General features: G+C 41.5%; 1 long non-coding RNA gene across 14 annotated transcripts in view; it reads right to left on the bottom strand.

The window, feature by feature from the left end:
- LOC104916191 (uncharacterized) overlaps positions 1–13496 on the bottom strand; it is an 89963-nt gene that overhangs the window by 40379 nt on the left and 36088 nt on the right. For 9 of the 14 annotated variants that reach the window (XR_014881153.1, XR_014881156.1, XR_014881161.1 and 6 more), the window contains one exon: positions 8333–11803. The exons of the other annotated variants lie outside the window; for them this stretch is intronic. This is a non-coding gene — a long non-coding RNA (uncharacterized LOC104916191). Of the gene's footprint in view, positions 1–8332; positions 11804–13496 lie in introns of those variants that run through there. 14 annotated transcript variants of the gene reach the window in all.

Below are 13496 nucleotides of genomic sequence, written 5' to 3' on the forward strand. Positions count from 1 at the left end.
CAGAAGAAAATGTAGACTAAAATCACATTGATCTATTAAAATTTGCACTGAAGGCAGAGCAGAGATGGTAGTGTCTGTGGTTAAGTTCCTTTTGCATCTTCAGGCTCAATAAAATCATATTCTTTATTTCTCTTACTTTTATAGATTTTTCAAATGCTAACATTCTGATGTTGTAATGATGATAAATATTGGAAGTTTGAATGTTTAATATCACTCAATATTTTTCTTGGTGACTTTTGGAAACAATCAATAAAATTAGGGTGAATTCTTTAATCCACTTTCCTCACTTTCCTCCCTTCCATGCAATTTTTCTTGATTGTTAAAGTTTGGGACATATATTACAAACTTAAAAACCTGGAGGCAAATAAGAGTATCTTAGAGGGAGGGATTTGGGTTTTGTTGTTTTTGTTTTTTTTTTTAATTTTTGCCAGCATTGCTTTGCTAATCAGTCAATGTTATGTTTTTAGAAGAGGAACATGATTTTTGTGCAACTGAAAGTGGTAATGCTGGTCAAATCTGTAAGCATGAAATTGGATGAGTCTACATGAAACTTATTGTAGGATTATGATCTAGGTGTTCGTCTACAGAGAAAACTTAAAGTAGCATACCTGCTCCTTATTAACCTCTTATTTAGATGCACTGACTCTGATAAAGCTGTTGTGTTTTAGGCTAACTTTGTATACTGAAGTGTCCATTACAAGAAAACATATAAACAAATTTCTGGGACTATGAAATAGAGCTTTCTTGAAACCCTCTCCCTCAAGGGCAATCCAGATGCCTCAGCACAATGTAAACTAATTGAAGTAATGTGGATTTTGATTAATTGCTTCAATAAATGTTGTTTCAGTGGGTTTTCTGTTTATTTGTTTGTTTTTCTGGCCTGTAAACAAATGAAAGACATAACAATGACAGATGTCATTACATTGGTCATTTTATGGTGGTCACATTGTATATGAAATCTGCTTCTAATTCATCCTTAGGGATTTGGGAGACATACTAAGGAGAGCTTAAGAAAATTATTTTTGTATAAGCATTCCCCATGTTCCAAGCAAATATCTTGTTTATAGAAAAATCAATAAACCAACACAGTAGGAAATCAAAAGAATACTGCTAAAACAGGAGTATACTATCTTTTTAACTATTTAAAGAATTTTGAATTATAGGACAAAGTCCATATTTCAACATTTTTCTATATTAATTTCAATATTAAAGCAAGATAAATTAAATACTAAAGCTCTTCATAGTATGTACATATTTCAGATAATTAAATCAGAAATTTAGTTTTAAGATTCCAGAATATAGGAAGTATTAGCATTAGATTTTTCACTTTTCCTGTTAGTTTTATGCAAGTTTTCTCACTGTAAAAAACATACATTGGTTAACTTTCAACCATTGCCATAGACTCTCTAAGGTTTCATTCTTCATAAAACGTGAGTTTTTCCAAAGACTCTCACAGATTTACCTTAAAATATAAATGAGTTACTGTGCTTGCAAACTCAGAGTCAGTCAGACATTATATTCTCTTCACCTCAGGAACAGGCCTACTGGTGGAGACAGACTTGAGAGAATCTTTGGCCTTTGTTTTTATGGTCTTGAATTCTTGTTGCCATCACACTGCTGTTTGACATCCTCCAGTTTATATAACATATTTAATCAGCTTATTCCAAGTCACTGCAGTAGGCAGTCAGACTTGTTCTTGATGACAATGCTAACTTGTAAAATCATGGAAGAGGAGTTTTGACCTTTATTCATGTAGGTGTCCCCTGCTGAACTTGGTCAGGCTGCACTTGCCAGCCATTGTATATCTCAAGCAAATGTTTTGCTTGCTACATGTTGTATTGTATTATAGTTGTTACAGCTGTTCAATGTTTTTCTAGTGGTTATTATAATGGAAGATAATATTTTCACTGAAAATACTTCCTTGTCTTTTAAAAATATTTTAAATAAGGAAACAATGTGGTAGTTTAAAGATAAGAATTCTGTCAATTTATAGTTTAGTTTCCTTCCTCCCTCTCTCCATCCCTCTATCCCTCCCTTCCTTCCGTCCCTCCCTTCCTTCTTCCCTTCCCTTCCCTTCCCTTCCCTTCCCTTCCCTGCCTTCCCTTCCCTTCCCTTCCCTTCCCTTCCCTTCCCTTCCCTTCCCTTCCCTTCCCTTCCCTTCCCTTCCCTTCCCTTCCCTTCCCTTCCCTTCCCTTCCCTTCCCTTCCCTTCCCTTCCCTTCCCTTCCCTTCCCTTCCCTTCCCTTCCCTTCCCTTCCCTTCCCTTCCCTTCCCTTCCCTTCCCTTCCCTTCCCTTCCCTTCCCTTCCCTCCCCTCCCCTTCCCTTCCCTTCCCTCCCCTTCCCTTCCCTTCCCTTCCCTGCCTTCCCTTCCCTTCCCTTCCCTTCCCTTCCCTTCCCTTCCCTTCCCTTCCCTTCCCTTCCCTTCCCTTCCCTTCCCTTCCCTCTCCCTTCCCTTCCCTTCCCTTCCCTTCCCCTTCCCTTCCTCCCCTCCCCTCCCCTCCCCTCCCCTCCCCTCCCCTCCCCTCCCCTCCCCTCCCCTCCCCTCCCCTCCCCTCCCCTCCCCTCCCCTCCCCTCCCCTCCCCTCCCCTCCCCTCCCCTCCCCTCCCCTCCCCTCCCCTCCCCTCCCCTCCCCTCCCCTCCCCTCCCCTCCCCTCCCTCCCCCCTCCCCTTCCCCTTCCCTTCCCTTCCCTCCCTTCCTCCTTCCCTTCCCTTCCCTTCCCTTCCCTTCCCTTCCTCCCTCCTCCCTCCCCTCCCCTCCCCTCCCCTCCCCTCCCCTCCCCTCCCCTCCCCTCCCCTCCCCTCCCCTCCCCTCCCCTCCCCTCCCCTCCCCCTCCCCTCCCCTCCCCTCCCCTCCCCTCCCCTCCCCTCCCCTCCCCTCCCCTCCCCTCCCCTCCCCTCCCCTCCCCTCCCCTCCCCTCCCCTCCCCTCCCCTCCCCTCCCCTCCCCCCCTCCCCTCCCCTCCCCTCCCTCCCCTCCCCTCCCCTCCCCTCCCTCCCTCCCCTCCCCTCCCCTCCCCTCCCCTCCCCTCCCCTCCCCCTCCCCTCCCCCTCCCCCCCCTCCCCTTCCCTTCCCTTCCCTTCCCTTCCCTTCCCTTCCCTTCCCTTCCCTTCCCTCCCCTTCCCTTCCCTTCCCTTCCCTTCCCTTCCCTTCCCTTCCCTTCCCTTCCCTTCCCTTCCCTTCCCTTCCCTTCCTTCCCTTCCCTTCCCTCCTTCTCCTCCCTTCCCTCCCCTTCCCTCCCCTCCCTCCTTCCCTTCCCCTCCCTCTCCCTCCTCCCCTCCCCTCCCCTCTCCCCTCCCCTCCCCTCCCCTCCCCTCCCCTCCCCTCCCCTCCCCTCCCCTCCCCTCCCCTCCCCTCCCCCCTCCCCTCCCCTCCCCTCCCCCTCCCCTCCCCTCCCCTCCCCTCCCCTCCCCTCCCCTCCCCCTCCCCTCCCTCTCCCTCCCTTCCCTTCCCTTCCCTTCCCTTCCCTTCCCTTCCCTTCCCTTCTCCCTTCCCTTCCCTCCTTCTTGTATTTTACTGAGCTGTTTTGTTTTTTTTTCCACTTTTTATTTTAACATTTATACACACACACACACAGATATATAAATAGTCTCTGTAATTTTTCCTTTCCATAACAAATTAGTGTTGGAAGTCCCTACAGAAAGACTGTCACAAGACTTTTCCTTTGTGTTCTGCACACCTGTAATACCATAAATTAGTCACAGATATCACACTAAGGACTAAGCACTGTCATTTCTCAAGAGTTTGATGACTATATCAATTTCTTCTGCTTTTGAGAAGAAATTTCCCAAAAGGTCTACATTTCTATCCATATAAACGGTGTTAGTAGGGAAAAAATATATATGGGTCAAACCCAAACAGGACTTCAGTATCACAAATGCAGTAGCAAAATGGAGTAACAAATTTTGTACTAGATGCCTGGAATCTCTTTGGTCAGGGTTTAAGGCCTATGGTGCCAGACACTGAGAATAAAAACAGTGAGTACTTTTAGATTTCCAACTTTGGCTTACAGTTGCCTAGACAAGATAGAAGACAAAAGATGGAGGCAGGTGAGTACTTTCTTAAGTCCTAGAGCCACGCTGAGGTATTTCTGTACTTGCACACTCTCTCTTAGCAACCTTCTGTGCTTCTGATTCTGCTACACATTCCTTACCACTTCTCTTGCAGCAGGAACACATCAAGAAAAAAAGAGTTGTTTTTTTTTTTTTGTCTTTTGTTTGTTTCTTTGCTTTTCTTCTTTTAATAATTCATAGGTAACAGCAGTCATCATTCTTTGTTCTTGGATCTTCCTGAATATGACTTTTAAGTTAACTTTTCTGCAGTAAATTATCTTTTATGCCAGCCTATTTTAAATAACAATTTTAAAAGTAGATGTATTACTAAGTTCGATTGCAATTCATCAAGGTTTTCTTAATCTACTTCACTAATTTGCATTGAAGAAGAGAGGTACAAAAAGATCAGATTTTTTAATTAAAATTAAACAAGCAGTCAGATGAAACTTAGAAATTAGGACAAGTCTTTCAGGAGTCTGATAGATAACTTTTGGATAATTACCTTGGAATTTTTCTCAGACAGTACTGTCTGAAAAACATAAACTTTAAAAATTCAAGCCTGACTTTCAGATTTCCTCATTTACCATGAGGTCATGTTTGTGTTATTACTTTTGCCTCTCCAAGATTCATCTTACGGACCTAATTAAATGAACTGCATCCAAACAAACCAGAATTTGACCAGAAACCAGCACAAAATTGAGATGTGGTACAAGGAGTTAGAGGCTGCTGACGTCAGACTTTGTCCTCTCAAAGTGCAAGCTATGGAAATTTATCATGAATGTAAAAGAATGTAACAGTGCTTGTTTACAGAGCACCTTGTTCTGTAGGTAGCACTGTGTGTTACACAGCTGAAGAACAATATCTGCATGATTCGCCTTGAGTAAGCTTCACTGAAAGTTTTCAGGCTTTATTTCAGGAAAATTTTCATTAAATGAAAATATTTTCTTTTGCTGCAGTTATACTTTCTAGAAACAGTTTTTCCTAAACTAAAGGAAGGAAGCCAAATTCCTACCCGCTCTACCGGTGAACAAAGCACTGTCAAGTGAAAACCACTGTAAATATACTTCTGTGTCATGTTAAGTATTTAAATCTTTACTAAATAAAGAAAAAGCTCCATTGGCCCCACTGCTAAATATATTGTGAATTGGTGAACAGAGACATGCCTGAGAAAACAGACTATTCACCTGTGGAAATACTTTCAAGCTTTCTTATAAATACAGTGACGACTCTAATGTCTGACCTACAGAATGAAGGGGATTTTCTTTCCTCCCCAGCTTTTCTTTTCCTCCTTCTCTTCATTTCTTCCTGTATAAAACTAGTTAGTCAGTTTGTGAATAGTACTGAACTGACTTAAATCATATTTTACAGCTAATTACTTTCAGAGTGACAAAATTTACTCAACTCTTGAGAATAGTCTTGTTACACTTAGGTCAGTTGATTCTGCTCTAGCACATGTACTCAATACCAGCGTGGAATTGCATTGCTCATAAAAGCCTTAATTTTCTGTGTTGAAATAACCTTGCTTATTATTTATATTCCGTTGTATCTTTACTTTCTTAGCCAGCTCATTGGCATGTTAATAAATCCACGATCTCAAACAAAATAATTATAATTCATTTTAGTGAGGTTCCAAGTAGGTGAATTTGAATGTCATATGTTTGGTCAACATAAACTAAAGTAAAACAGAAAGAAATATGAAAGAGTTTAATCACACTGCACTGTCATGCTGCTGGGGAAACTCATAAACAGTCTATTCCAGGCTGAAAACACTGTGCCAAACATTTGTATCTGGGACAGGACTGTATGTTCTACCCGTGTACTGAAGGAGGGCAAGTATTAACACACGCAGTTCAGTACAAGCAGAAAAGCCTTTAAAAAATGAAGGATGTCAGGGCAGAAGGTGGGGGAGGGTAGCCTGAAGGGTGTTCTGCATTCAGAAAAGAACGAATTACCATTTCTCCTAGTATGGAACAGCCTTGAGTAAAATTATTTCCTATATAATTCATTCAAAAAAGAATAATGGAAAAGAAATCCAGAGGGACAACCTTTTTTCCATCTTATGGAAAATAAGGTTTCTGAGTGACAAATAATTGAATTCATTACAATTAGCATATATCTTCCACGTTGGCAACAAGATCAAACTAAGGGCTATCCGCTCTGTATACCTGTCATGTTACTAAAAGTTTTACTAAGAATGGGAAGGAAATGATACCACTTTGATGTTATTTTTGGCTGTCAACCCCAGGAGCTGGATGAGAAAGGACTGTAATAATATTCCAATCTGCTTATAGGGATTTAAACCCATATCTTTCAGCAGTGTCCTAATCACTCAGTGGGTCCAAGAAGGAAGTACACTCCACATGCCTACTGCTGAAATTGCTCCAGAATTTACTGGTGGAGAAGAGGTCAGAAGGGCAGATGGGAAACAGATTGTATTCCAGTGGTACAGCTTTAACCTCAGAGAAACACAGTCCCTCTGGTAACGCTCGCACTATCGCAGGACGTGGATGGAATGCATATTTCCTTCCAAGCTGCAGTCCCAACATCTGGGATCACAGCCGACATCAGCTCAGCACCATAGATACAAAAGTTTTGCACTGAGTTAAACCACCAAGTTTGTCACCTCAAATACAAAATACGGAGTCACACTCTTTCCTAGGCTGTCTGACTTTGGTAATGTTTTGATCTTTCAACTCCTTCAGAAGGTGGGATGAAGTCTGTTCTAAACATTTCCTTACCAACTAACCTCTAAGAGGAGTTGGGCCTTTGCGAGCTGAGCAGACAGTGAACCCTAGACCTGGAACCTTCCAAAGATGGAGCAAGAGTCCAGATGTTGCTCTTGGGTAAAATTATACTAGTGCAAATTTTAAGCCATCTTCCTGAGATTTCTATGACTGGAGAGCCAGTGAACTTGATTCAGGATTTTGGCTCCAGTTTGGGGTTCTGGTTGACAGACTTTTAGGTAGCATACTGCATAATTCATAGATGCCTGCATCGACACTCTAAGCCTTAAGGTAAAATTCCCACGTGGCACTTATGTATAAAACAGTTCCTGCATCATGGACCTTTTTTTAGTTTTCATTTGTACTGTGAAAGTTCATCGTATTTCTAGCTTTACAACAGAACTTTCACTCTCATGAGCTGATTCTGCTGCTATCTTGGTCTATGGCCAACTCTTAGTCAAATATGGACAAATTGATGCAGGTGGCTTAAAATTTATTTAAATTAATAAATGAATGAAAATGAAGGCAAAATCAACAGACACTTCCCCTTAGCATACAGTATGTTTTCTGTTATCAGTCTGTTTAAATTATAGAATGTCTGGTCTATGTCTTCTCAATTTCTTGAGCAGCACTTAGTACAAGTAAACAGGGACATTCAGCAAAAACTAATCTAAACAGAACACTCCTTGATTTACTCAAAATCTACGAATTAGAATAAAGACAAGGCTGTAGTTTCTTAAATCTCTTCTCTGACTGGTAAACAGTGACTCTGTGGGCCAAAATCCTCTTCCTTCAATTAGAGTTGTATGTCATTATTGCATACAAATGACCACACACAAATTGATCTTTCCTAATGTGTCAGTAGTCCACAGATTTTCTTTCTTGAAGAAATTTTATTTCTACATTTTCAATTTTTCTTCTACTATTTGAGAATTTAGTCATTTTTTTTCTATGAGACCTGCATTTTTCTAAGTAAATATTCTGAGTCTAAATCTTCTTGGAAAAATATCTTTCTTTTCTTTTTGCTTCTCATAATCACAGAATCACAGAATGGCTCGTGTTGGAAGACCTTAAAGATAATCTAGTTCCATCCCTCTTCTATGGGTAGGGTTGCCATCCCACCAGATCAGGTGGCCTTTAATGACTGTAGGGATGGAGCATCCACAGCTTCTCTGGGCAACTCTGAGTAAAGACTTTCTTTCTAACCTCTTAACTAAATCTCCTTTCTTTTAGTTTAAAGCCATTCCGCCTTATCCTACCACTATCAGACAGCGTAAAAAGTGAGTCCCCCTCCTGCTTGTAAACTCCTTTCGAGTACTGGGAGGCTATAATGAAGTCACCTCAAAGCATTTTCTTCTCCAAGATGGTCAAGTCTTTCCTCATAGAAGAATTGCTCCAACCCTCTAATCATCTTTATGGCTCTCTTCCAGTCACATTCCAAAAGCCCTATATCTTTCTTGTGTTGGCCTTTAAAGGTGTTTTGTTTTGTTTTTTATATAATACTATCCTTTCAAAAACTTATATTAGGAATTGTTCTGTTGTTATTTTGTTGTTGTTGGTTTCACTAAAGATCTGCCTTCTCATGAGACTAAACCTTTGAATAACTGGAAATATTTATCAGTATGAATAGGAAAAAGTATCCTAAATTTAATTTCAAATCAAATATATTTTTATGACCATTTTAAATTCATCCTATAAGAAAATTGCAAATCCTGCATGTACATTGAAAATCCCACATACATTAGCTTCAGCTAAACTAGTCCAATAGTTTTGGAAAGACGGCACTATTTCATAGGTAATGTATAGATCAACCTACAGTTGATAAGACAGTTGTATACGTTGTATAAGACTTCAATTTATTGCATATTAACATCTGCATATGTTTAAGGTCACTCTCAGACATTTAGGCACATTTCTTTGTCTCTATTTCCTCCTCCTTTGTTTGGTTACTCTCTAGCTGGTTCAGCAGCCAATATTTAGGATCTCCATTCTACTTCAGCACAAACAACAATTTAAATAACTTCTTCCAAATAAATGTAAAAGAAATCCTTACAGTTTACAGGTACAGTTATATAAAAACTTATCATCTTAATCTTGTTTGATTTTCATCTTGTTAGATCTGAGATATCCTGTATTACTGACATATAACTCCAAAAAGAAAGACTGTTGCCTAGGATTTGCAGTGTAAACAATTCTTAGTGTATACACCATTTTCCCCTGCCGTACACACCCTGTAAGTTAACTTTATCACAAACAAGCTACACTAATTTAAAGAACATGTGTCTCGGCTTTCTTTCAAATAAAATTTGGGCTTGGAAACTATACATCTGTAAATCTGATTTAGAACCACCTCTTAATTTTTTTATTAAGACAATAGAGAGGACAGCATAGCACCAATTACCTAATGTTCCTTTCCTGACCTCAGCAGAGTCAATGGGAGTTTTCTAAATGACTTCACAGAGCCAAAATGTTGATCTCAGCTAAGTCCAAATTTTGAAAAGAACAGGAAGAGCAGCACCCTCAGTTTCTCTTACATGACTGTGTGCATTAAGATAGGGGGGAAAAAAATGTTTTTCTAAAAAAAAACTATAAAATTAAAAAAATTATGTGAGATCTCTAAGTACTTTTTCATTCAGCAAAAGAAAGATACTGCAACTACCAGAAAACAAAGTAAAGCATTATGCACAGAAGAAGGCATATCAGTTTGGGGTGTTTTACTTCATTTAATTTCAGTCATAATTGAATTACGATGAAAAATGCCACTCATCATTCAAGGATTGTTGAGTCCCAAAACAAAGTGACACAGAGCACCTTTCTGCCCCAAAATAATTGTATATTTTGCTGCAAAATTTTCACAGAACCACAGTCACTGTGGTGGTTGGAATGGCTAAGGTTGGAAGGGACCTTTGTGGATGAGCAAGGAGCTCATGCGCAAGCTCAAAGGAAAGAAGAAGGTCCATGAAATGTGGAAAAAGGGTCTGACCACTTGGGAAGAATATAGGAATGTAGTCAGGGCCTGCAGGGATGCAACGAGGAAGGCTAAAGCCCGTCTGGAATTGAATCTAGCTAAAGTGATAAAGGATAATAAAAAAGGCTTCTTCAAGTTATGTTAACAGCAAAAGGAAAACTAGAGAGAATGTGGGCCCCTTACTAAGTGAGGGGGGGGTTCTGGTAATGGGGGATGCTGAGAAGGCAGAGATACTGAATGCCTTCTTTACTTCCATCTTCAGTGAAAAGGCTCTCCCGCAGGAATCCCACACCCTGGAGGTTAGTGAGAGGGTCTGGGGAATGGGAGACTTCCCTTTAGTCAGGAAAGAGGACGTGCGTGAGTGTCTAGGCAATACTAAGGTCCACAAGTCCATGGGACCTGATGGGGTGCATCCACGTGTGCTGAGAGAGCTGGCGGAGGTCATTGCCGAACCGCTCTCCATCATTTTTGAGAGGTCTTGGACAACAGGGGAGGTCCCTGAAGACTGGAGGATAGCCAGTGTCACTCCGGTCTTCAAAAAGGGCAAGAAGGAAGATCCGGGTAATTATAGGCCTGTCAGCCTCACCTCTGTCCCTGGAAAGGTGATGGAACAGCTTGTGCTGGATACCATCTCCAGACAACTGGGAGAAAAGGAGGTTATCAGGAGTAGTCAGCATGGGTTCACCAAGGGGAGGTCGTGCTCGACCAACCTGGTGGCCTTCTATGATGCTGTCACATGCTGGGTGGATGGGGGAAGAGCGGTAGATGTAATCTACCTTGATTTTAGAAAGGCATTTGATACTGTCTCCCACGACATCCTTATAACAAAGCTGAGGAAGTGTGGGATAGATGAGTGGACAGTGAGGTGAGTTGAGAACTGGCTGACTGGCAGAGCGCAGAGGGTCGTCGTTGGTGGTGCAGAGTCTGGCTGGAGACCTGTGACCAGTGGTGTCCCCCAGGGGTCTGTGCTGGGTCCGGTCTTGTTCAACATCTTCATCAATGACCTTGATGAGGGGATAGTGGCCACCCTCAGCAAGTTTGCTGATGACACGAAGTTGGGAGGATTGGCTGACACGCCTGAAGGCTGCGCTGCCATTCAGCGAGACCTGGACAGGCTGGAGAGCTGGGCAGTAAGAAACTGGATGAGGTTCAACAAAAGCAAGTGTAGGGTCTTACACCTAGGGAGGAATAATTGCATGCACCAATACAGGCTGGGGGATGATCTGCTGGAGAGGAGCTCTGCAGAGAGGGACCTGGGCGTCCTGGTGGACGACAGGTTGGCCATGAGCCAGCAGTGTGCCCTCGTGGCCAAAAAGGCCAATGGCATTCTGGGGTGCATTAAGAAGAGCGCGTCCAGCAGGTCAAGGGAGGTGATCCTCCCCCTCTACTCTGCCCTGGTAAGGCCTCATCTGGAGTACTGTGTCCAGTTCTGGGCTCCCCAGTTCAAAAACGACAGGGATCTCTTGGAAAGAGTCCAGCGGAGGGCCACAAAGATGGTGAAGGGCCTGGAGCATCTCCCCTATGAAGAAAGGCTGAGTGAACTGGGTCTGTTTAGCCTTGAGAAAAGAAGACTGAGAGGGGACCTGATCCAGGTTTATAAATATCTGAGGTGTGGCGGCCATAGTGGTGAGGCCAGTCTCTTTTCAGTTGTACGTGGAGACAGGACGAGGGGAAATGGACATAAGCTGCAGCATAGGAAGTTTCGCACGAATGTGCGTAAGAACTTCTTCACGGTGAGGGTGACGGAGTACTGGAGCAGGCTGCCCAGGGAGGTTGTGCAGTCTCCTTCTCTGGAGATATTCAAGTCTCGCCTGGATACCTACCTGTGCGACCTGGTGTAGGGAACCTGCTTTTGCAGGGGGGTTGGTCTCGATGATCTCTAGAGGTCCCTTCCAACCCCTACAGTTCTGTGATTCTGTGATTCTGTTATCTGAAGGTCACCTGCTCCAAGCCTCTGCTCAAGCAGAAACACCTAGACCAGGTGGCCAGTTACCCAGGACCATGTCCAGATGGTTTTAACTATCTCCAGTATCTCTCATGCTTCCTGTTCTTGTTTTTCTTCCTGAAAGAAATTATAATGATGTGGGTAACAAAACGACAAAATTTTTCTAACAAAAGCCACTTAAATTGGTGGTTTTGATTTAAGCGATCTCAGCTCATTCCCAAAGCACACTACTGTGAATGGTGGTTAATGACAAAGAGCAAATTTTAGAGGATCAAATGCAAAACAAATATCATACTGAAAGTTTAAAAATATTTTTCCTCCTTCACACTTTCTCTTCTCTGTTTCTGTACCATGAGACAAGTCAAATGATTTTGTCATCTTCTGCCTATGCTCTGTAGGTACTAGCTGCTTTGCTACTCCATTAAATAAAACAACGAAATAAAACCAAGACAAATCATCCTGAACTTGAAATTTATTGCATCCATTTCATGACTGACAAAAAAAAAAAGTTCCTAAGACCTTAAATATTGTTTAGTCTTCATATATATATATATTTTATGACTTTGTTTGATTTCAGTGCTGATATCTTGTACAGTAAAAGTTTATGTCTGACTATAAAATTTGTGGTGCTTAATAACATTTATAGTTGTATTCAAAGGCAACTCATTTCACTCGAATATCAGCACTTGACTTTTATTTTTTAAGTTTGATAGGCATTTGAAGATTTATCATGAAATGATTTCTCTTAGATTCACTACTATGTTACTGCTCTCTCCTCTCCAAGCAAATGTAGCATAATTAAAAATATTTTATCCCATTGTTGTATTTCACCTCCTGTGAAAGCAATGATCATCAAATCAGTGAAACATCAAAATTACCTCCTTCTTGTAATGTTGGAATAAACATGCCCAGAGCAGATTATATTCTGACCACTTGTATGTTTACACACCCTATTATGTATTGTTAGAGGATCTTAATTAATTCTTAGAGGGTCTTAAAGCAGTGACTGAAGAATACTAAAGTAGTCTTAACTTACGTGTGAGGAAAATAGTTCATCAATGGATATGAAGTTAAATACCATGGTTTCTAAACTGCAGTTATTGGCATGACCTGACAGTTTCACAGTGGAAGCCCTAGAGGGCCTATTTCAATACCTAAGCTAGAGTTTTACCAAAAAGTGTACGCATTAGTTCAGCGTCATAGCCCAGAAAACCTAGAATCCAGCTCTGCACTCCAAGCTTGTCAATCACTTCCCAATTCAACCTTCACATTTTCTCCCCACTCACTCCAGCAAAGAATTGTGAGTTATGGAGCCCCTGCTTACAGCAACTGCATTTCAGGACCAAAGGAAAGAAATATTCAAATCTGCATGCCCTTGATGAAATAACATTCAGTATGAATGCTTCCAAATATAAGTTTTAGCATAAATCATTGTTTCACATAGTGTCACTGCAACAGTAACTCTCCTACCACAATTTCTATAATAGAATTATATTAAATAATTTTAAAAAGTGAGAATATTGAGTCCATTTCCTTCCTCAATGTCTAGAAACTTAAATCTATCCTTATATTTTCCGAAGAATATTGTAAGGCATGCTATTGAGAATATTTGGGCTTTGGTGATTATGGAGAAATAAGATACATAGAAATTTTGGGAGGGATTCTATTCTGATTTGTTGAAGCTGGGCTCTAAACAAAAAGTGATGCAGAACTTAGAGAACCAGAAGATGACCAGAAGATGACAGAAAACTATCTTCACATCCTGGTAATTTAATTGCAGGGAAAGCCATCTGTGGACCATTTCTTGATC

The sequence above is a fragment of the Meleagris gallopavo genome, chromosome 1 (assembly GCF_905368555.1).
Source record: "Meleagris gallopavo chromosome 1, MGAL_WU_HG_1.1, whole genome shotgun sequence".
Taxonomy (NCBI): Eukaryota; Metazoa; Chordata; class Aves; order Galliformes; family Phasianidae; genus Meleagris; species Meleagris gallopavo.